We start from the raw sequence: 22,730 nt of genomic DNA on the forward strand, positions 1-22,730 counted from the left end.
CAACGCCACTGACCAAGGAACTCCTTTTTGGGCTCTAATTTCGAGGACAAAACCGAGCGTTTTCATTCAATCTCTCCTTCGCAAAACCTGATGACGTAACTGGGCGGTAGCAGTACCGCCCAGTGACGATATTGGAATGCGGCTCATAGATTGGACCCGAGCATTGCGTGGGCACTCGATTTGGGCTCGTGATAATTACTAGCTCGAGAAGCATTCGGGTAGTGTCCTGTGTCCAATCGCTGCAATGAAGAAAACAGCCGAACCATAACAATGTCTGGAACTCAGCGCGTGTCCTGTGCCTTGCCAACCTCAGCGCATGGCTATGATCAACATTGGCGGCATATAATCGGCTCCAGATCACGTGGCCGCTTGTTCTGGCTGCGAGTTGAGGGGGTGAACTTTGCTTGTTTTCTTTATTTTTTTACTGCGACTTCGATTGCGTGTGGTGAGAAACGAACGGGTATTTTACAGGTCATTAACGACAGGGATCAGTTCTAAGCGGTATTTGCGCAAAATACAAAAATCGTTGCATCGCCCCTTTAATATCCCTACACTTCCTAAACTCCTCAATAGCTATCCATAAAAAATATATCTATTTGATCGGCTGCAGTCAATTTAACTGTCCCGGCACTCAGTGCTAAAAGTAATTTGGATAATTTAATGGTTTGAGTAATTCTTTAACATTTACATTACTCTTGTTTTGTTGTAAGCATAAGACTTTTGTGACAGTCCTATATACTTCCTGTTTATCAAACTGAAGGTCTACAAGAGTTAAACGAGCTGTGCAAACATTTTAGCGTTGAAGGAATTGGCATCTTCTACTTTTGTCATTGTTTACCTTGTCAAAAATGACAGAAAACACGCCTCCTTTCACCGAAATGTTGCGATCCCGCCGCGTAATCACGAGGAAAAAATTTGAATATTTCCCGACCTGCAGCCGCGAGCGGCGGCCATGAGAACCGCGCGGCATGGCGTCAACGGGGGTCTTGTAGAAAGACCCCCGTTTTTGTCCCTGTTGTTTTGGCGTATTACACCATGATGCAAAACCAACTAGCCCAACTAGCCATCCTTATCTTGTAGAAAGATAGCTAGTTGTGCGAATACGTACCTGCTCGATAAAAGGAAACGTTTCTATAAATCTTGTCGTTCCAACGTAAACATAAATACCTCAATAACCTGGTATCATCGACAAAACTTTTCTTACACGGAGTTTCAGTAGCGCCATCTATCCTAGGTCCACAAAACCGTCAGCTCTATCTGCTGCCGCGAACAGCCGCCAGAAGCCGGAGGGGGACGGGGAAGGCAGGACCCGGATGAGACTTTCCTCCTCTCACCATATTGTTCCCGCTGCGCCCGCCAGCACGTGGTCACGCGGTCGCGAGCGGATCAGTTCTCGCTGCTCACTGATGGCTTTAGAGAGAGAGCTTCACCGGAACCCCGCGCAACCCCCATTGACGTCACAACGCACGTGAGTCGGAAGATGGTGAAGGAGTTGAGAGGCACCGAAAAACTAAATTTTTGTCCATTTTTAATATAAAAACTAGGACATGCAGGCAAAAGCGGTTTTGGTTCTTTACTTCTGAAAGGTCGAGACACCAACTCCCAGATTATTTAAGCAAAGCACTGAAACAGTTGCACAGCTCCTTTAAGGTTCATATTTATGTGTTTTCGAGTCTCATGATCAAAATAAATATCTGTTACCTAAAATGAGACGCCTAACCAAAAAGAGACACTTTATTTGTTTTTACTTCTTAGGACATTTAATTTCCCAGCTAAAATTCCAGAAAACACACATCTATTAAGTCAACACCTTTTTATTTTTTTATTCAGTTCTAGGCTCGTGTATGACAAAACGTCCGACCGGTCATACGAATCCGCCCACATTCAAATATATGTAATTTGGTTCGAGATAGCCGGGGTGATAAATGCGCACCGCCAATCTCAATTTTTCGACGCGTCGGTTCTATTGTCATGCGTGTGCCTCGCTATTAGACCAAGGTCGATTTTCACGTCTTGCTCTTATTAGATTTGCTGGAGACGCGAGCTCATAGCGTAGGCAACTGCCAACGTTAGTAGATCACCTCAGTTGTGGAACTACCGCGGAAGTGCTCCCCCCCCCCCCCCCCTCACTCACTCCAGTCCGCCTCGCGTGGTTTGAAGCACCATCTAGATTTTCGTTTCGTAGCTGTGTGTTTCACAGAGTACGGCGAAACGCCATCTAGACGCTGTGCCTCGAAACGTACGTATTCCATAGAACACAGTGCAGTCACCATAGCAGCCGTCCGGCGCGTCGAACGCTGGAAGGCGAGTCGTGGTGAGTGAGGGGGGTACTGCTCGTGCAAGCAGCGTCTATGAGCAGTTCCGTAAAGGGGTATCCACACGAAGGAGAACTCCGCGGACGGAGCTCGTGACGTCAACAACCCGGGAAACTCCGTCCCCGGCTCCGCCGCGTGCACCTGGGGCTTTCGTACTGACAGCACGAAGCCTCCGCGCCTCCGCCACGGAGTAGAACGGCGCCGCGAGGCGTCAAAAAGGGATGACGTATGTCTCACGTGATGCGCGCTCCGCGGAGGAAAGGGGCAGATTTCTCCCTCGTGTGGATACCCCTTAACTGAGCTAATCTAATAACGCTGGCAACTCCTCCCTTTTCACCATAACTGATGAAGCCGGGCCGCGTTGCACAGAAAGCTCACGCGTGGAGAAACGAGTGAATGGACAGGGATGTCAGTTTCAGGAGAAACAAAAATACCACACTGTATCGAAGCGCCACCACACACGATTTATGGCGTTCATGCACAGGTCTGGTAGGCGATCCCATCGTCATCTTTAGGTTCAGAATCACACTAACCAAGGGTGGGGTTGCACGTTAACACACTCGGCTACCGGTTCCCCGCCGTAAAGAATATGAAGTTCCAGCCATTGTCATACTCGCTCCGAGATGAGCTCAGCTTACCGTTCACGCTTGCGGTTCAACTCAGGTCGTCTGTCTTTGGACAACCCCACAGTGTCTTCAAGTAGACGCTACACCGGTGCTTTAAATCCCCTGCCATAGTGGTTGTTTGTGATCTCTCTGATAGCACGGACTAACATTTTGTTTTTTTATCGATACTCGACATGGTTGGAGGAAATTAAAAGTTTTAGTACGAGTTATAAGACACTTGGCAGTGGAAGCTTCATCTTTTTTTTTCCCCAATAAAAAAAGTTAACTCTGGTTCACAGCGTAGTCGTCCTCTCCGAGCAGCGTCCACGCTGAGTCGTCCTTTACCGAGCGGATTATCATTCCAAGAGTGCAGTTCCTTCGCAGCGCGTCGCTCGCTGCGTTCGCGGGGTGAGCCCGTGATCGAGTGGCTCGACCGCAACGCGGCAGCGTCCCGCCGCCGTTGCCGCTTCATCGGTGGGTGCGGAGAAGGGCATGCTCGGCACGAATGGAGCTCACGTCCTCCGATACGGCGCGTACGCACTATGCCGCTCCACGGGCGCCCCCCCAGCAGTCATGGGTGGAGCCGGTGGGGATCGACGTCGCCGCGGACACTACCACCACCACCTAGAGAGCCTAGATTTAAGAGGCGCAGTAACTCAAACCATGGACAGCGTTTGCGATGTAATGGCGGACGCCCCGGGGCAGATTGGTCGCATTCGCCGTGACGTCCCGTGGCGATGAGGAGAGAGGTTAAAAACGTGGTGGTGGTTAATTGTTTCTGATTTGTAGGGTTTCCCCCCTAGGTTCAGGTCCCCAAGTCCAGGACCCCGCAGGCAACCGCTATCATTCTGGTCCGAGCGATCAGCTCTTGCTGTTGCTCAGGGCCCGAGCCGAGTGAAGCAGTCTTCCAGGAGGATGTGGAAGGATTCGGTAATGGTTGGATCCCTTCTCCGAGTGGAGTCGGACAGACCCAGGTATACAGTGATGGAGTGTGGGGGTCGGGGAATCGCAGCCCGGGCATATGCCTCGGTCTGCCAGGAAAGAAAAGATGAAGGTGGTGTAAATTTCAGAAAGTAAGTGTTTGTATGCGCATCCATTCGGAAGTCTTGCGCCTGTTTAAGTCTCTGTGGAGGTAAATATGTCCTTCGCCCGGATCGGTAATATTTTGTAACCGGAATAAAGGTTTCGAGTGGCGAACCTTGTGGGCCGCGTTCTTCGGTTCCGTCGTCTAACGGTTGACGGTCGGATACGGGTCCAGCCGAGTTGCTTTCAACCAACTCTCCTTCCCCATGCCGGGCTGCTCGGAAGGTCAGTCCTCGGGCGAGACAGTTTGCACTCTCATTACTTCGAAGAAGAGTGTGGCCGCGAGTCCACATTATCCGAATCAAAGGCAGTTTTTCGTGAGTTAGCTGGGCTAGGATTCTTCTACTCCACTCGGAAAGGAGTGCTCCTTCCCAGGCACTGCAAGCAGACTAAGAGTCGGTGAGTATGGTTTCGTTCAGCTTGGATCGTATCTCCCTGTGTGTTGGGTGCGAGTAATGACTAAGGCTATCGCTGCCTCCTCCGCCTCTCCGACGGACGGTGATCCGAGCAGGGAAACTGCAGGTCGTCTCTCACCGTTCGGGATACACACCGCGATGCACCTGCCCGAGATGGGAGAAGGGTACGAGGCCGCGTCTGCATAGAGTGTGTCGGTGTCTCCCTGATAGCGTCCGCGAAGGTACCTGACTCGGGCCAGTCCCCTTCCTGCGTGTACTATCGGGTGCATGTTCATGGGAATCGGCATTGTCCGGATCTTCGCGGCTATCGTCGGATCGGCCGGTTCCCGCTCCGATTCCTCTTCCTATCGTGTAGAGTGCGCGTCGTATCCCAGTCGCCTGAGCGGTGCTCAGCCCGTCCGCGTGAAGCCGAGCAGAGTCCTCTGGCCAATCTCTCGAGCCTCGACGAGCTCCTCTACGGTACTGTGTAGTCCGAGTTTAAAGAGTCTTTCGGTCGACATGTGTTGAGGTTGGCCGATTGCCGTCTTCACCGTGATGCGCAGAGTAGCGTTCAGCGAATCGATCTCCCCTCGACGCAAGCTGTAGTTCGATATGTGATATGGTACCCGGCTGGCTACCAGAGCCGGTGCTATTCGGTTGGAGTCTCCTCCCCTTGAGTCCCCCTCTTCGGTTGGTGACGCCTCGGACAATTTCATCCGTCTGTTGGCTCTGTTTTCGGATAATCTCGCTGACGGTGAAGGTAGCTTTGGCGTCTTTTTCTAGGTATAGTCCCAAAATACGTTGTCTGTCCGTCTTGGGTACGGTTCTACCCTCTATTTTGACGGTAATTTACTGGAGTATCTTATTTTTGGTTGGCGCCCGGATGAGGAGAATTTCGAATTTGTCTGCCGCGTATGAGAGACAGACTTCCTCAGCGTATGCCTGAATAGTTTCAGCCACCGCCTGTAGCGAAAAGGTGGAAACACTAGCAGACAATCAACGTTTTCCTCTCCTCCTCGCAGCTCGTATTCTAAACGCGGCCCGTAAACCACGTGACCCTAAACGAACAGTCGATCACACTCTGAAATCTAGGCACACGACCAGCGCCGCCACCGGCACCAGCGTCGCCGTGAAATCGACGTCCACGCAGCGCCCGCCGACGTGTCGCAATGCGAGCGTGCCCTCGCTGAGCGCACGCACGCGCCCAACTATCGTTTGCCCGGCGGGACGGCTCGGGGCGAGCTGGTTGATTATACCGACGCAGCGGGACGCTGTGTCGGTCGGATATGTTCGGAACGTTGTGACGTATACGCGTTGGGCGTTATTAATAACTTTCTTGGTCGGGACGTTGGGTCTTCCGAGAGGTGTACTGTCTCCAGTGGGCCCGGTTTACGCGTTTTTTTTTTCCTTTCTTTTTAATACATATTTGGCTTAAGTTCGAAACGTGAAGTGCTATGAACTGAGAAGTAGAGGTATCGTGCATGATTACGATAAATATTCAGGTTTCGAATAAGGGGAATCATCAATATACCGCTATAGAAAACATAAGGGATTGAAAAAAGAAAGGGAACTATGAGTAGTAAAGATAACTGCCTAACATATACTAATTCGCTTTTTAAATGGTAAAAATAAAAATCTGCCTCAAATAAAAACTTGCTGAGACTCATCGAAAACCTCTCAATCAGTCAGGGAGTGTGTTCACGCACCACAGCTCGGAGTGCGTGGAGCGCGTGGAGCGAAAGCTCGCACTGCAGAGCCCAGGGATCCTGGGCTCTGCAGTTCGGCCAGGACCCACTGTCACAATATTCCGCTCTCCTGTGGCAAAGTGTACGTGGGCCAATCTGGCCGGTGTGTCAACATCGGTCTGCGTGAATACGCCCTTTCGCTAAAATCATCTCCGGCAGGACACCTCGCTCTACATATCCGATAGTTCAAATGCACCCCTGGGTTCGCTAAAACCAGAATCCTCAGGCAACACCACAACTCGAGAGCCAGGCAGACCTTTGAGGCTCATATCATCAGAGCCTGAGGGGACGCTTGCGTTAGCGCACCGTCAGTAGCCTTATCTGACAGAGAACTTCAATACCTCAGTTTGTTTTTTTAATAAACGCTAAAATTTTCCCTTTTTCTTTCTCTTTTAGATATTTCTTTGAACGTCTTTCTTTTTCTACATTTTTGTTCCTAATTATTTTTTTTTTATTTTCTGTCTCTAGCCTCATTTCCACAGTCCTGTTTTTCTTTATAACTTAAAAAAGAAAGAAATCTATATATATATATAGGAAGAGACAGAAAAAAAGTAGCGCAGGATAACGAAAAGTATATACGGCAGAAAACACACTTGAGACGGTTGTAGGAGTTTTTAAAACATATTATTCGTAAGTTCGTCGACGTTTCAGCCTGAGACGCTCGAAAAAGGTCTGTTTCAGGCTGAAACGTCGACGAACTTTATAAATAATATGTTTTAAAAACTCCAACAACCGTTTTAAGTGCGTTTTCTGCCGTGTGTATATATTTATATATATATATTTTTTGTTTTGTTTTCTTAGTTACTTTGCTTTGACCAGCAGCCTTCCTCTTCCTTTTTCATTACTAAAAAAATTCCAGTTTTGTTTTCCTCTTTTACATTAAAACGCCAGTTGATAGTAGCGCTTTGTCCTGTCCTGTCCAGTTCTTCTACTTGTCCGTGTCTTTTGCGCTTTTGTCCTCCACAATGCTTTACCAACTCGCCCAGCAGTTAATTCTGATGCCTCTTTTGATCTGGATGAGCATCGTGCCGATGTGCGGTCGTCACTACTAATTTAGAAAGAAATCTATTGAGGACGCTGTCTGCTTTTGTGTGCTATCAATACCCGGCCGATTGAGTCTATGCAATCCGCTTTCCAAGGACGTCGCCATGGCGACAATTAACGCGTTAATTTAGGCTTAGGAATGGCCAGAATCGAAAGACTATCTAAAAAATTCGGCGAGATCATTGCTCATACTTTGCGATTTAAGTGAGGTAAAGCAAAGCGAAAGCCACCTGCACCATTCGTTGCTGACAAACACTCCCGATATTGCAGCTACAACAATATATTAGTTTTAAAGCGAGCGGCGCTCACTCACCGGGCACCGCCATGTTTCCCCGCATCCCTACCGAACCAGTCACATGATTTCAAAATCCCTCTTCTAGGTACTGCGGCTAACTTTAGCCGCGGTTAGCGCTTCGAGCAAACGGGCCCTGAATTTATGGCCCCTCGATTACGAGCCAGACACGCTACTGACTAGGTTACGCAAGGCGCGCTTGCACGGTGAATGAGAACGCAGTGCGAATGGGGTCCGATGACGCTATCGCGTTTCTCTCGTAAAGGCGAAGCTAAAGTGTCATCAAAGTTTAAAATATGCACTCAAAGGATATAATAACTTTTTTTCTTTACTAACGGCGTCCCTCTGTAAATGACATACGCTTGATCGGCGCGACAGCAGAAAGTGATGATCAATCTATCTCTGTAAGACCTTACCTAGAGTTTATGTTCTAATGATTAATACCTTCAAATCTTCAATTCAAACACACACCAAAAATCGTAAAGCCATAAAAGTTAATTAGCCAAATATGGTAGTGTTTTCTGAGCTCGAAAGACAGGCAGCGAATATGGTACTCACAGAGCTTTCATCCCCTTTAAAAGGACACCTCTATTAGTAAAACCAAGCACCACACGTATATCCATAGCAAACCCTCATGTAAATTAGTTTCCATGGCCACACCGAAATGGATCTGTTATAAGGGTATCACCCCGCTGAAAATCCTTGAACACCAAGCGACGGCAGACGAAGCACAGAAAACGTATTGATATGGCCTTCGCCGGGCTACTTCATCAGGACAGTTAAAGGGACCATGAAATTACTTTTTTACTTTTTCCACATAACTTTTACAATAAACCGTCAATGTTCACTGAATGCCGAACAGGCATCCGTTTTCGTCTCGGTTTATTAACTTCTACACAAAAAATTAATGAAATATCGACTTTTTCTTGACCGCAAAACAAGCCGTGACGTACGATGTTTCCGGAACCGGAAGTTCTCTCTGCAGTAGGAGATGGGAGCGTTAGCGAGTTGGGGTGCGCCGGTGGGTTTTACTGCGCCGATGTCACCGACGTATTTTCTGAATCGGCGCCTCTCATCGCCGCATCGCAGCTGAACGAAATTCAATGAGATACGTTGCGCTACAGCGACAGCATGGGACTAGTCCCATACGCCGGTATGCCTGTTGGGAAGTGCAGATGGGAACAATTTGCCGCGGCGTTTTTCGCGGTCTCGGAGATGCAGGAGCGAGCCGACGTTAAAAAAGATACGTTTGAACTGTCAGCAAGAGCCACGTAAATACCTGTTCACACTCGGAGCGGACGCGCGCGTTTGATGAAGTGCTGTATTCGCGCTGTTGGTAAGCGCTTCGGGACCGATCTTTTACAATTGCAACTCGATACTGACGCGACACTTGGCAAAGAAAGGTTGGACCGGTATTGCACGTATACCTCCCACGAACTGTTACAGCTCGACAGTGACGTGCTGTCTGTCAGAATAAAAATGGCATACCAATAACAAAGTGTACATACCGTGCTACGAAGGTAATCCATACAGCGTTTATTTCAGCTCTATATCACACAAAACAAGGAGAGGATCGACGAGGGTCCCTTTTCGACGAGTGTTCGTCAACACTGCCTCGGAAAACAAGGGGAAGAGATTGACCTCACCTCTTAACCTAAAATTGAGGTCAGCGATCAAACTATAATACGGAAGGGTCCACAAGGGTAGCGCGGGCATATTCCATTCAGTACGCCAGCCGGTCGTAGGCAGACGGTCTTGCGACGAAGCAACGCTGCGCCGAGTCGGAGTGCCTGCTAGGCCTATATTCTGAGAGTTTCGTCGGAGCGGGATTCGCGGCTGTTGTCGCTCTTCTCGGGTGTTTGTGGATCCAGCGTTCTTGTTCGTCGTGGTTTGTTTTAAGTACATTTCTTTCTTGCTGCTTGAAGTCGGCACGCGCGAGATGAACACGTAGAAAAATAAACGTTCAGTCAGTCAGAGTTTTGAGAGGAAGGAAACCAAAGGAAATAACCGTTCTGAACTTGGCCCTGCCCTACTGCGCACGCGCAGTAGTTGCTTCGTTTACCACACGATAGATGGCGCTTGGCTCTCAGCATTATGAAATTTGGCAATTTTCGCCACACATCTCTAATTATGCTACAAAATGTGGATCTGAATATTATTTAACAAAACTTTCAGGAAACATTCGCCGGCTATTTATTGTTTACGATCGCGGTGCTGGTGAGGTAGGCTCTTACCCAATAGGCGATGTGGATTCGGCTGACGTGCACCGATTCTGCGTATGCATCGTAGTGAAAAGGCAGAGCTTTCGAAGGAAAGAAGTCGCAAAAGAGTCCAGTTCTCTTTTAAAAGTTCTATAGCAAATAATTTTTTTTTGGCTCCCTAGTCTTGTGTTTTTGTGTTCCTTTTCACGCCTTTTACGACGTGCGGTGGCTGAAATTCGATTTTAAAATCATTTCATGGTCCCTTTAACCTTTGAACACGAGGTATACTTTTTCTTTCTCTAACATCATTGCTAGTGGTAGTGGAATTATTGGAGGAACCAGCGCCAGGACAAAGCTAGCTTGTTGCGACGTCAAGATAGGAACCCCTACTGCTCTGCTAGGTAATCTCGTGGAGCCTTAGCGGTTTTGCCACTTGAAGCGGATCGCGACGATCCACTAATTTTGCTTCATGCGCAAGCACTCTCTTCCAGGCAATATTGATAAGGCAAATTATTCACGCCGGTGTTTGAAGTATCTGAACCTTACGTTTGCCCCTTCCTGAACCGAGCCGTTATCGAAATCTTGATATTCGCCGATATTAGTCCAAATACCCGAATTTTTTCTTTTTTTTTCTTTTATGATGTGAAAAGCCGACGCGCAGGCAGTGTTGTAGGGAAGGAAGATCGATCAGTCTGCGGTGTAAGTAGAGCCTTTACAGTGGCATTATGACTTGTTGTAAATATCGTAGGCAATCACTAAATATTCTACTTGATCAAATCCCCTGCATTTTGATTTATTAAGAATCGTAGCTAAAAACTGCATTTCATGATGACACAAATACAGATCGACGTGGACACGATCAACCTACACCAGCCTGCCCTAACATTTGCCGTTTTATCGCGTATGAATGTACCAAATTAGCTCTTTTCCTGCAAAGCTGTCATCCCTGAACTTTTAATTCCTTCATCACGTACCAGTGCTAAAACTAACACGTTAGTTGTTTTTTTTACTAACGTATTAACATACTCGTTAGAACACCAAATGACTAACGAGTAAAGTAATGTCGCTATTATTCTACGGTATCTCCTATCAAAGGAACGTTACCCGTTACTCGTTACTTTTGATTAAAAATGGTTGCATGATTTTTTGAAAACAAAATAATTTTTATTCATTGCACTACGTAAAAGTGGCAAAGAAGCCCCACTAAAGCAATGTATAACCAGCGTCATTTCAGACTCCTTTAGAAGATACTTTTAACGTTTCCACGACCGGGCCCAACGGCGCGAGATTATCACCGCGCGGAACCCCTAAGCGTCTACCACCGTCACCGCACCCCGAGCAGCCGTCTCGCTGGAAAGAGACATCCGTTCAGATGGCAACAGTCTGCCGCCGCTTGAAGGATTTTGCCTCAGCGTCCCTAGTTACTCACATCCTTCTCCTCAGAACAAATAAATTATATTTCTGTCAACAACCAAAAGGATCAACTCTAAGTTTGGAAGCGTTGACGTTCCCGCGCTTTGAACAAAAACAAGTGTGTTAGCGGTAGCCGGGTGCTGAGTGTCGTTAATTCGAAATGCGACGGGTTTGTGAAGGAATAAAGTAACCTTTATTTGACCGGATTAACTTTGACTACATCAAGGGGTCTATTTTGCGTCCGTTACGTGGCGTACCATTTGGTCGTTCTTTGCTGGGCAGTTTCTTCTTCCCAGACAGGTGCTACGGGCAAGGTTCAATTCTCCGAATCGCGCTCGCGAAGCGTCACGTGTCAGAGGATGTACATTGCATATCCTGTCGAGGCCAGAGAAACAATCGGGGCTAGCTAAACGTGCTGGCGTTATACATTACAGTTGTGGGAATCGCGCTTTCGAAGCGTTACATGTTCGAGGATGTACATTACACATCCTGCCGAGGTCATACAAACAAGCTGGCCCCGCTAACAAGCGGCAAGGTTGTCGAAGCATTGAACGGCGACCGTCACCAGAAAGACGTCACCATCTTTTAATATCCCTCTCTGGTTGTGCTGTTTGTGTGAGTTTCCAGCATATAAATGGGATTTGCACCCCACTTGTCTGCTGTAATGCTCCGGCGCTGCAAAAAGTAAAAATAAATAAATAAATAACCACTCTGAGCAGGTGTATTGTTGCCGAAGTATACAGAGGCGGTTCATTATAAACAGCTGTCATATACTAACAGTGAAACACGAAGTAACGACCAACTAACGTAAAAATAACGTCCGTTAGTCATAGCAAGTAACGACACAAGTCTTTCCTTACATTTGCAAAATGGTAACGGAGCTCTGTAACGCGTTCGCTTTTTTCTAAGCTAGCGAGTAACACTATTTCGTTACTTATTTTTTGGTAACGGGTACTGGCACGTACCCAGCGCTATCAGACAACGGCCTGTGACCTGAGAGAACACATCCTGACATGGCTGACGCAACCTAGACAGTTGCCTTAATGCGCTGCAGTCGCGTTAGTACCATTTTTTTCAGTGTCAGCAACAACGACAAGTTAGTCTATCTTGAAATGGTCTCCTATGGCTAGGCTTCCGAAATTACAGGCACGGTTATACTTCGCTTCACTTTAAGCCCATGCGGATTTGACGCTGTGGACTGATGGGAAAAATCATACAACGCCAAAAGCGTACCAATAGACCGATCTCACTAAGCGCACGGCGCATCCGTGACTATACACGTTTGCAAGAAAGGGTCCTGTGCGCTGCCATTTTGAGCGATGCTGGCGCCCCGTACCGTTTCCGCCATGCTGGGGTGCGCCAGGGGCACGTCAGTGGGGTGCGCGATGACAAGATGGTCCCGTTTGCTGCATCGCCGATGGCTAACGTTAGCGGCACACTTACTCTCTCGGAACGCAGGAGGAGGTATCCACACAGAATCTTAGCATCACATATTGTAGGACGGGGCAACTTTAAGGGTTGGGAGCTGACTCTATAACGATCGCAGCCTCTGTTCCTGCATGTTGTGGAAGCCAGAGCTGCCTCGAGCGCAGCCATCGTTGATGCAAAGGCCATGCGACTTGTGGCGGATTCTGAAGAGCGCCTTAAAACTTCAGGTCTTTTTGAAATTTTTCGATTTGTTACCGGTTTAGGCATTTTATTATTTTATTTCATTATCCGTGCTCTTTCGCGGTCGAAGACGACACGTGTACGTTTTATAGTTATTTTTTTCAATTTCTTTCTGCGCTCAGTGGTGTGCGCTTCGGCGAGAGACGCTTGGCAACATTGTACGACAACCAGCGAACGTCCTGGCTGGAGAGTAGGTCCGCCTCACCTTGGCGCGCGGTTCGAGGTTAAGCCGGGATCCCACTTCCAAAGGTGTATAACTTTAGTTAACAGGAGGCAGACGGCCATGCATGCGACGAGGGCTCGTGGCACTCTTGTGCTCCACACGCGCAGAGCTCAAGCGGTGTTGTCGCACGTGCAAAAAGGCTAAAGCTCCCTCGATGCAATGCAGAGGCGGTGGCGTAGTCAAAGTGGCTGGTGAGATCGGTCTGTCACCATGGTGTCTATCATGTTTCCGTACACCTTCCATCGTCGCTCAACGAATCGTGTTTACGGAGGTACCAGTGACTTGCGCTGTTGGCACCGTTTGATCGGTCCCATCAGCTCGTAGAGCCGGCTGCTTCCGGACTTAAGGTGAAACAAAGTAGAGTACAACGCACGCCCATTTCAAGACCGGCAGGAATCCAAGTCCTCATTTTTAAGGCTGCGTCGCAAACCGGCGTTCGAATCGCAATCAGGAAGCGGATCCGCTCGTTTTCATCATCAATTGCGCGTGAATTTATACCGCATCGTTAAACAACCGCGTGCGCAACAGCTTTGCGGATGCGGTTGAGTGGCCAGTGTGAATGCGGCGTAAATGTGCGACGGAAGCTGCGCATTTACGTCGTGGCTGTAACTTTAATTGTTGCGTAATAAACTTTTGAAGTATAGATATTGAGAAAGGATATGCTTCTTTTTTTCTGGCGTGACCTTTTCTTTTGAGAACCAAACATAGGCAATTTTATTTTATTTCTCTCGAGAATGACAACAATCGAAATGGATGGAGCGAGACATTGAGAGCGAGGGAGAGAGAAGGCTTGCTAGAGAGGAAAATACTAATGTGGGAGAATGATATCCAAAGGGCAGGCGGTCATCATTGGCCTGCGCTGGTCAGTGGGTCGTTTGGCCACGAGGAAGCAGCGATAGTAATCATCAAAGAATCAACTCTGCTCCGTTTCCCGTTAAGTCCGACCGCAACCGACACCACGAAGCGATGGAGTCAATCAATCAAGCCGCGCCTCGTCGTCAAAGTCCATGCGCGTTCGTTAGCGCTGGTTAAAGGCGGACGTACACTTCGCGCTTTCCACTTTTGCCCGCTTCCTCCTTTCCTATATCCTCTCCACTTTTTACCTTGCCCCAGCTTGGCTCCCCTCGAAGCTTAGGAGAGGGGAGTGCTAAGATGATTATCTTTTCTGCAGAAAACCGAGGTTGTACGTCGGCCTTTAAACCGATTCTGGTTCAGGAAATGCAAGCATATCTTATGCTTTTAGAGCGCAGCTCTTAGGCGCCCGTTTCCGCCTTGAGCGGCGTCGCCGTCACCGTCGCCGTCGGCATAACCAAGGTCACCCCAAGGTCACGTGACCCCCAAGTCACGTGACCCCCAGGTCATGTGACCCCTAGGTCATGTGATCCCCAAGGTCACATGACCCATCCCAAGGTCATATAACCCTCCAAGGTCACGTGACCCCCGAGGTCACGGGACCCCCGGTCATGTGACTCCCCTGAGGTCACGTGACCCCCCTGAGGTCACGTGACCCCCCGATGACGTCATCGTCACTGATGACGTCACCGGCATCCGCATCGTCGTCGTCATCATCACTGATGACATCATCGTCACTGATGACGTCACCGGCATCCGCATTGTCATCGTCATCGTCACTGATGACGTCATCAGTGACGTCACTGATGACGTCACCGGCATCCGCATCGTCATCGCCATCATCACTGATGACGTCACCGACATCCGCATCGTCATCGTCATCATCACTGATGACGTCATCACTGACGTCACCGATGTCACCGGCATCCACATCGTCATCGTCATCATCTGTGATGACGTCACTGATGACTTCATCGACATCCGCATCGTCATCGTCATCATCACTGGTGACGTCATCGGTATCCGCATCGTCATCGTCACTGATTACGTCATCAGTGACGTCACTCATGACATCATCGGCACTGTCATTGTCACGTGGTCACGTGACCCCCCAAGGTCACGTGACCCCCCTTTCCGGTCAGTTGACCCCCCCCCCCAGTACCCTTCCCTCCTCCTCCTCAAGGGCTGCGCTCTAATTCGGCGTTACAACCAACTGCGCATGCGCTACTGCTGAAGACTTGCATATGTGAAGTTTGTACCGGAGGCCCCATCGTACAGTATCGGGTGTGCAAAAACGGTTACCTAAACCTCACTAATATGAAGCCGAGTATAGCGTAATAGATTAAGCGATTATTCCGCCCGTTTACTTACCGACTACATTATTATTTCATTTATTTGCTGCCCCGCCAGACACAGACTTTCCGAATAATTAAACGTAATTTTCCAGGGAAACAAAAGGGGGGCTATATTGTTTTTTGTTTGTTTGTTTTTGTGTGGCCATGAGGCAAACTCAGCGTTGGTCTAGTTGCTTTCTATGCGAAAAGGCATGAACTATTTGTTACACGAACCTATGACAGACTTGGAGAGAGTGTGCAAGAAAGAAGAAAAAATGCCCCAAAATGACACATTAGTACAGTTACAGTGTTCTAGAGGATGTAGTGGCCAGAGCGGCGCCCGCTTAAAATGGGCCACGTGAAGACGGTCAACGGAGATGCCGCGAGTGGCGCTGGAGTTCCGAGCCCTAGGAGAATGTGTGGCAGATGTGCTATGAGTGAAGAAGAAGTTGAAGCTGAGGCGGTACGCTTCTCCCGAACGTAGCACCGTAGCACTTTTCTTTGTGGTGTAGTGGTGGGGAGTTTTCACCGTTCCGAAATTGCCGTCTTCGGTCATAAATGCGAGGAAAAACACGGACACATACACTCACACTGCTTCGCGCCGGGGTGCAAGTCCGGCTACCCAGTCAACAAGGGCTGCCGGGGCACCAGCGATTGTAAGCCGTCGCTGTTTCGTGCGCCAAAGGAGGAGTCACGAAAACTACAGTGGGAAAAAAATCTTAATCGAGAAGATAAACGCCTCGCCGAGACATCAGGGGTGTGCGAGAGACATTTTGAACCGCGCCTTATCCATCGGGACTTTGTGCACATCGTCAATAGGCCTCCTGCGCTGAAGCTTTGACCAAACTATAGCGCCCTCATTTTGGGTAGTACAAGCTCACGTGATTGAGCATAGCCCTACTTATGGCACGTTGGTCGAGCTTTTTCAATTCTATGTGGTGCTAAAGAGAGAAAAAACAACTTTGAACGCCAGAAATCGGCCAAACTCAACGTTGCAAGAGAATCGAAAGTGCCGAATTCATGACACCACCGCTAGGGCACGCGTCTCTTACCTCTGGGTGGTGACGTCACAACACCTGTGTCGCGACGCTTTAATTTTTTTTTTTTTTTATGTCTACTTTGGAACGCGTGGCGTTCCAAAGTAGAAACTCTTGGCTCGCGCTCTCAGCGTCTTAGCTTTGACGGCGTTCGAATTTTTGTTCTGTCTTTGCATTTTCATCGTGATCTCGCGCTCCGCACCAGAGCAGGCACGCTTCTGCATGCGTGACAGTATGAGACGCTAAAATTTGTACTACCCAAAACAAGTACTAACAAGTCTTATTCGCAGCACCCTCTGGGCAGCGCAGGAGGCCCATGGCGAAGAGGTTAGGATTCTATGCCGCAATATATTATGACTATTTTGTAGTCTTTTTGCGTAGTATGGTGCTGGATATCTGTCATCTGCTTGCTGTGTATGTCGATGAAGTGTATTACCACTTTTGAGAAGTCATAAAGTAGTGAGTTCAGAATATTTGTTTTTTTTTATTTTCATATTAGGTTTTGTTGAAGTTTGTGTTCATGTTGTATCTTAATGCTGCATCTCCTCCCAATTGAGGTATTTTTTCTCCATAGACTGCCTTCCACAAAGGGCAATTTGCTATATGTTCGCCAGTTGCAGTGCACCTTGGCTGTTCACAAACGCGCTCGGCCTTGCACCTTACACAAAGCTGGTCCCCGCATCAGCAAAACGATGACAAAAAACAATACACCAGTTTATTGTTCCTCTCACCATTAAAAAGGTGCGAGATTTATTGATATTTATCAGTCTATTTTTCCTTGTTATATTAGTATCGCGTGGTTTCTTTAGCAGCTATTAAAGGGGCGATGCAACAATTTTTGTACTTCGCGCAAATCCTGCTTAAAACGGATCCCTGATGTTAATGATCTATGAAACGCGCGTTCGTTTTTCACCCCACGCAATAGAAGTTCCAGAAAAAAAGTTAAATAAAAACGAGCAGCGTTCACCCCTCAACTCTTAGCCAGAACAAGCGGCCACGTGATCTGGAGCCGATTATGTGCCACCATTGGCGACGTGTGCGACCGAAGGCGTCGCATTGGTCGGCCTTCCAGGATTGGCCCAAAAGCTGACTATGACGTCAGAGAGGGTATACCATCGACTGAAATAAGATGAACGAAAGAACTTTAATTTCGACGGTGTTGGCAGTGTTGCCTTGAGAGCGCAATGATTTCAGGCTTCCACCGTGCTATTTACAAACACCATCGAACTTGTTGTTCGCAAGGTAATAACGTCACAAGGGGGAACCATAGGAGGGCGCCACCGAAACATCTCGCCGCTAATTGCTGATCATAGCCAAGCGCTGGGGTTGGCAAAGCACAGGACACGCGCTGAGTTCCAGACATTGTTATGACTCGGCTATTGTCGTCGTTGCGGCGATTGGACACGGGCCACTACCCGAATGCATGTCGAGGCATCGATTGTCACGTGCCCAGATCGAATGCGTACGCAGTCTTCGCGTCCACTGTGTGAGCAGCATTTGAATATCGTCACCGCAAAGCTCGATGACGCATTCCCGGGGATCGTACTGTTGCCATTGTCCCCCCAGCTCCGTCATCGAATTTTGCGAAGGAGCAAAAGGCGGCTTTGGAAGGAGAGACTGAAAAAAAAGCTCCGCTTTCATCCTTTGAATTCCGCCGCGACAAGACGCTTCTTGGTCAGTGGTGTTGCGTTCGAGTATTCTTGGGTCCCAGTAGTGCCGGGAAGCTGGTGTAAAGTAAGAAATATTCCCACCCAATGTCATTGCACAACTCCTTTAAGCGTGCAGCGCTAGTGATAGCGTTGCTGAACGACCTGTCAGTAGTGGGAAAGGGGGGGGGGGGGGGGGGGGAGTCGATATTAACCAAATGATTTCCATCAAAAACACGCGAATAATGAAAGTAGAGGATATCACACACTCCACTACCGGGTGTCAAAGGGAAACCTACAATTTCTCATATTAGCAATTGTTGTGCGTCGCGGAAAGCCCCAGTTGAACCACATTAGTACACCCCGAGCAGCGCCGGCGACGAGGCTGACGGGGGTGCGTTCCTAGGGCTCAGAACAGCAGCACTACGGTGTCGTCTACGCGCAAAATCTTCACGCGGCGTCCGCCGCTCTTGCCACTACAACTCTACACAACACTGTAGTACAGTGAGCTAGAATATAGGGGCAGTTGAAAAACCGTCGGCAGCGTCCCATCGGTCGTGTGAAGCCAGCAGCTGCCGCGAGTGGCGCTGTTGACGAAACCCGGAGGACATGGCTACTGTAGCATGGGATATGGCGTCGCGTACGTTCTCAGGTGGTTTCTGTGGTGTATATGGTCGTTTTCGCAATTTGTTTTCATGAATGTAAAGAGCTTGGCATATTGATTACATAGGATCGAGTCTTGTCGCTAAGCAATGAAAACGAAGAAGAAGACGGATGCGGACTGTTACGCGCCAGCATGCAAGAATGGTTACCCCGGTTTTCACTACATTGCACAAGTGAGCTTTACACATTAATTCATAGACGTTGAAACACCCATAAAGCACACATAGGCCACACTAATGAACCGCCAACATCAAAAACAGCCACGCTCGGCGCGAACCTTTCTGGCAGAGGTGCTCCAGAATCGAACACCAGCGCTACCTGGTAGGTTCTACACGAAGCGCCTCACCTGGAGGCCTTCTATTTTTCCACTACTCCTATTCTAGTTCACCGCAACATTAGTTTATAAAGTGAACTAGAGGAGGGGCGATGAGCTCAGCGAGCGCTCACGGCTGCCATTTTTCATGTCGAGGGCGCAAAAAGGCTCCACTAAAGCATGGGTTGTGGTAGCGCATGCTTGGCTTCGCATTTGCTGCGCTACCGGTGTTGACGTCGTCGTCGTCGTCGTCGTCGTTACAGTCGATTTGGCAGTGCACTTTATTCGACGTAAGTGACAGAAGACTCGGGGGGAAGATCTGAACGGAAGCCAGTTCGCGCTGCCAAACCGCCAAGCCGAACCTGCTCGCTGAAGGCCCTCGGAACACCCGGGGGCCGGATTATCCAGCCCATGCTGCCGTAGAGTCGCCTCGTACATCTGGGCCCTTTCCACGCTCGCCGCTTCACAGCAATGCATGGAGCGCGTCGGCGTTTGACTTCACTACCCTTCCTCTATACTCCGCGACAACTTTTCTTGGCAATGCAGTGGAAGGTACAGGCCCGCGTCCCCTCTTCCAGTTTGAGTGTGCTTCCGGGGAGAGGAGGAGAGCCCGCGCACACTCAAAATGGGAGAGGGGACGCGGGCCTGTACCTTCCACTGCATTGCCAAGAAAAGTTGTCGCGGAGTATAGTTCACTGTACTACACTGGACGCCGTATTTGAGGGCGATGTTTAGAGTGCACACTCAGAACGAGCTGACATTAATAGCCCGCTAAGACTGGTAATCTTGATGGTGCGGAATGCACGTTGCAAAAGAACTCCGGAAGCTCGCCGTCGGCATGCGCGCAGCAGCCACGCACACAGATATGGCTGCCAGTGAATACTCCCTATGCGAATAGAAACCAAGGGAGAGAAGGACACGGGAGTGCGCGGGGACTCTTAGGACGCCGAGCTCTGTGGGGAATGGTTAGGGGTAGACGAAAAGCTGTACTCCGTTTCATCTTACGATGTACCGCAGGAAAGGCTACAAGCGCGAGCTCCTTGCCTAGGGCACATCTCGGCGGCACAAGCTCTCGTGCGTTAAGAGTAGCTCCCAACGCTATGAGCTCGCGCCTCTGGCCTTTTCTGCGGTACAACATAAGGTGAAACGGTGTACAGCTACCTCTGTCTCTACTCTCGGTTCGAACGCGTTCGATGAGTGAGTGAATTCATAGGCTGCTAGCTTTGCCGCTACCCTCTATAATCATTCCAACCAGAGCTCGGTGTTCCGACGTCCCCGCAAGCTCTCGTCTCCTCCTTTCCCTCGGTTTCTAGGGTTGGGCAAAGGATCAATTAACTTAGCGATTAATCGATTGATGCTTTAATCACGGTTAAACTTTTAACCGCTTAATCGGTGGAGTTTTGACCAACCAAAAGAAAGTAAAGATTAAACGCTTTCACCACGCAGACGTAAACGAGTACACCTGTATGAAGGTCAGACTTAAGGTAATATCTTAACCTAAATTAAACTGTAGGAGGGAGATTCGTAGCTCCATATAGTAGGGAGTCGGTTTTGGAGTACACGGTTCCGAAAACATGAACGGTGCAACTGCTCCGTTTCGTGAAACCGTATGTAAATTTAACGCGGTTTACCGTATCATAAAACTCGCGCAACCATTTAAACGATAATGATGATTGCGTTTGACCGGCGGCGCCATCTCGCAGTAAACAACTGAAACATTCTGCAGCGTGCAAATCTTTAGCTCGCGTTTCACGGCCCACACCTTTGTAAGCCAAACGACCGAGGTAACGTTTACCGGTCAAAATTGCAAGAGCTCTAAAGCTAGAGTAAAATGTACCCGAACGACCAGAAAGGTAGGTGATGTGTGTCTGTCCTCTTGAACAATCCTTCACGTCGTGTGCCTTATAACCAAATCATTTCGTCTGCTCGCGGTCGCCAAGGCGGCTCGTTAGCCCGGGCAACTAAAATTTCATCACGCGCGTAGTTTACAGCATTCCCGACCGTTTGCCACCGGGATTAGTCTTCGAAGCCATTTGGTTCGACTTCTCAGATGACGCAAAAAGTAGCAGGACAGCGAATCGCCTCCGCTGTGGTAAGCCTAACACTCGGATGGGCAGGCGGAGTCGAGCGCCATCTTGCATTTTCCTCGAGTCGTCAACGGCATTCGCTGCGTTGCGATGACTACTCCAGCGGCCGGAATGAAAGAAACGAACGAAAAGCGCATCCTAAAGCCCCGAACAACTCGCGCGCGCATGCGCAGTGGCGTCCGCGATGCGTTCGAGGACGAACCGTTCGGATGGAAAGGACTCGCTAGGACTCCCTAATTGCAGAAGGTTACACGTGTTACGGCCGGTTCGAAGGCCGTGCGTTTGTCCTTTCAGTTCAGCAGAGGCTATAGTGAACAATCAGACGAGGTCACCCTTGCCGGAGAATATCAACGAACATCTTTGCCTCGGGCAGCTTACGTAATAATGTGTGGGTGTGAGTGTCTTTGAACTGTTCTCAACTACACATCGAGGTTGATTTATAACCGAAATTCCATACTGCGCCGTTTATCACACATTCAACGGAAGCAAACCAAAATGTAACCGATTTTTACAAATTTTACGCATGGAAATGAACGAAAGTGATTAATCGATTAATTATTTCATTAAGCGAAGGCGATCAATCGGGTTAAAAATTTTAATCGACGCCCAGCTCTAGAATATCTTATCCGTATCAATGTAGTATATTGTAAATTTCCGTACTACATATGTGTGGATCGGCTGTGCGCTTCGTTGCTAGTAAAAGCAGCAAGATGCCGATATTTAGAGTGAGCAGCGAAACAGTATATCGCTTTTCTTCCGTTATTATGCTTTCTGACTCTCCGCTTGCAGAGTGGCCTGACACGCAGCAATGAGACGGCATCATCCGAGTAGAGCTAGAAACGTTCTCGAAACAGCCCTGGAGGCAGGCCGATAGTGGCCAATCAACACCAGAGAGTATGGTTTCGATAAGTCGCTTCTAAATGGCGCTAAACTTGTGAAAGAGTATATTTATTGTAAGACAAGCCTGCTGAAAGGGCACCGATTTCAAACTAAATTTAAGTAACTTTAGCTCTCGCAAACAAATGTTCTTATAACTACGAGTGTTTGGAACATGGCCGATCAACGTCCGCCATCTTCAAGTCGGTACGTTTGCAGAGAGGTGCCCTGAGACGTGTTCATGTTATTTTTCCCGCGTCTTCCTTGCCTCGGGATTCACTCCTACTGCGAATCAACCGTACGCAGGGACAACGCTTTTGTGGAATTTCTGAGGACAGTTGGAGGGCGCACTGGCAGCTTTATATTAAATACAGTGTGTATATACCGGGTGTTTCCTTTTCCTTTTAGGCTTTAGTTATCTGTTTTAAAAGAGCCGTGACTGCTTAATGCAGTATGAGTACGTTAGTTATACGGCAAGGGCGACGTAATATGGGATATAGCCGTCCCGATAAGTCGGCTAATTAACTAATATTTGTTCAGGGTTTTTTCTTTTTTTTTAATATTGAAGATAAAGATATGGTTACAATCAGAAACTCGCTAAACGGCATGGACAACCATTAAATAAGAATACGAAAATGTGAAGCGAGCGGGAAGCGCAGTGGTGCGCTAATATTGCCGCTCGTTCAACTGGTTCTATAGGCTAGTGGCGCAAAAATGGGCCCGCGCGGTTTTTTCGCATTTTTATCATCCGCTTTTCGCGTTCCGTATAGTGTTCTATTTCTATTTTCGGCGTCATCAAGGAAAGGCAAACGCGGGGGACATATTAGATGCGAATGCTGTGACATTGTTGATTGGACTGAGGTTCATGATAGCCGAATGCTGATCCCCAGCCCACGTGTTCAAACTCGGTTCCGCGTTCGCCCCTTTTGGCGAAGATG

The sequence above is a fragment of the Ixodes scapularis genome, unplaced genomic scaffold (genome assembly GCF_016920785.2).
Source record: "Ixodes scapularis isolate PalLabHiFi unplaced genomic scaffold, ASM1692078v2 PGA_scaffold1__304_contigs__length_218370807, whole genome shotgun sequence".
NCBI lineage: Eukaryota > Metazoa > Arthropoda > Arachnida > Ixodida > Ixodidae > Ixodes > Ixodes scapularis.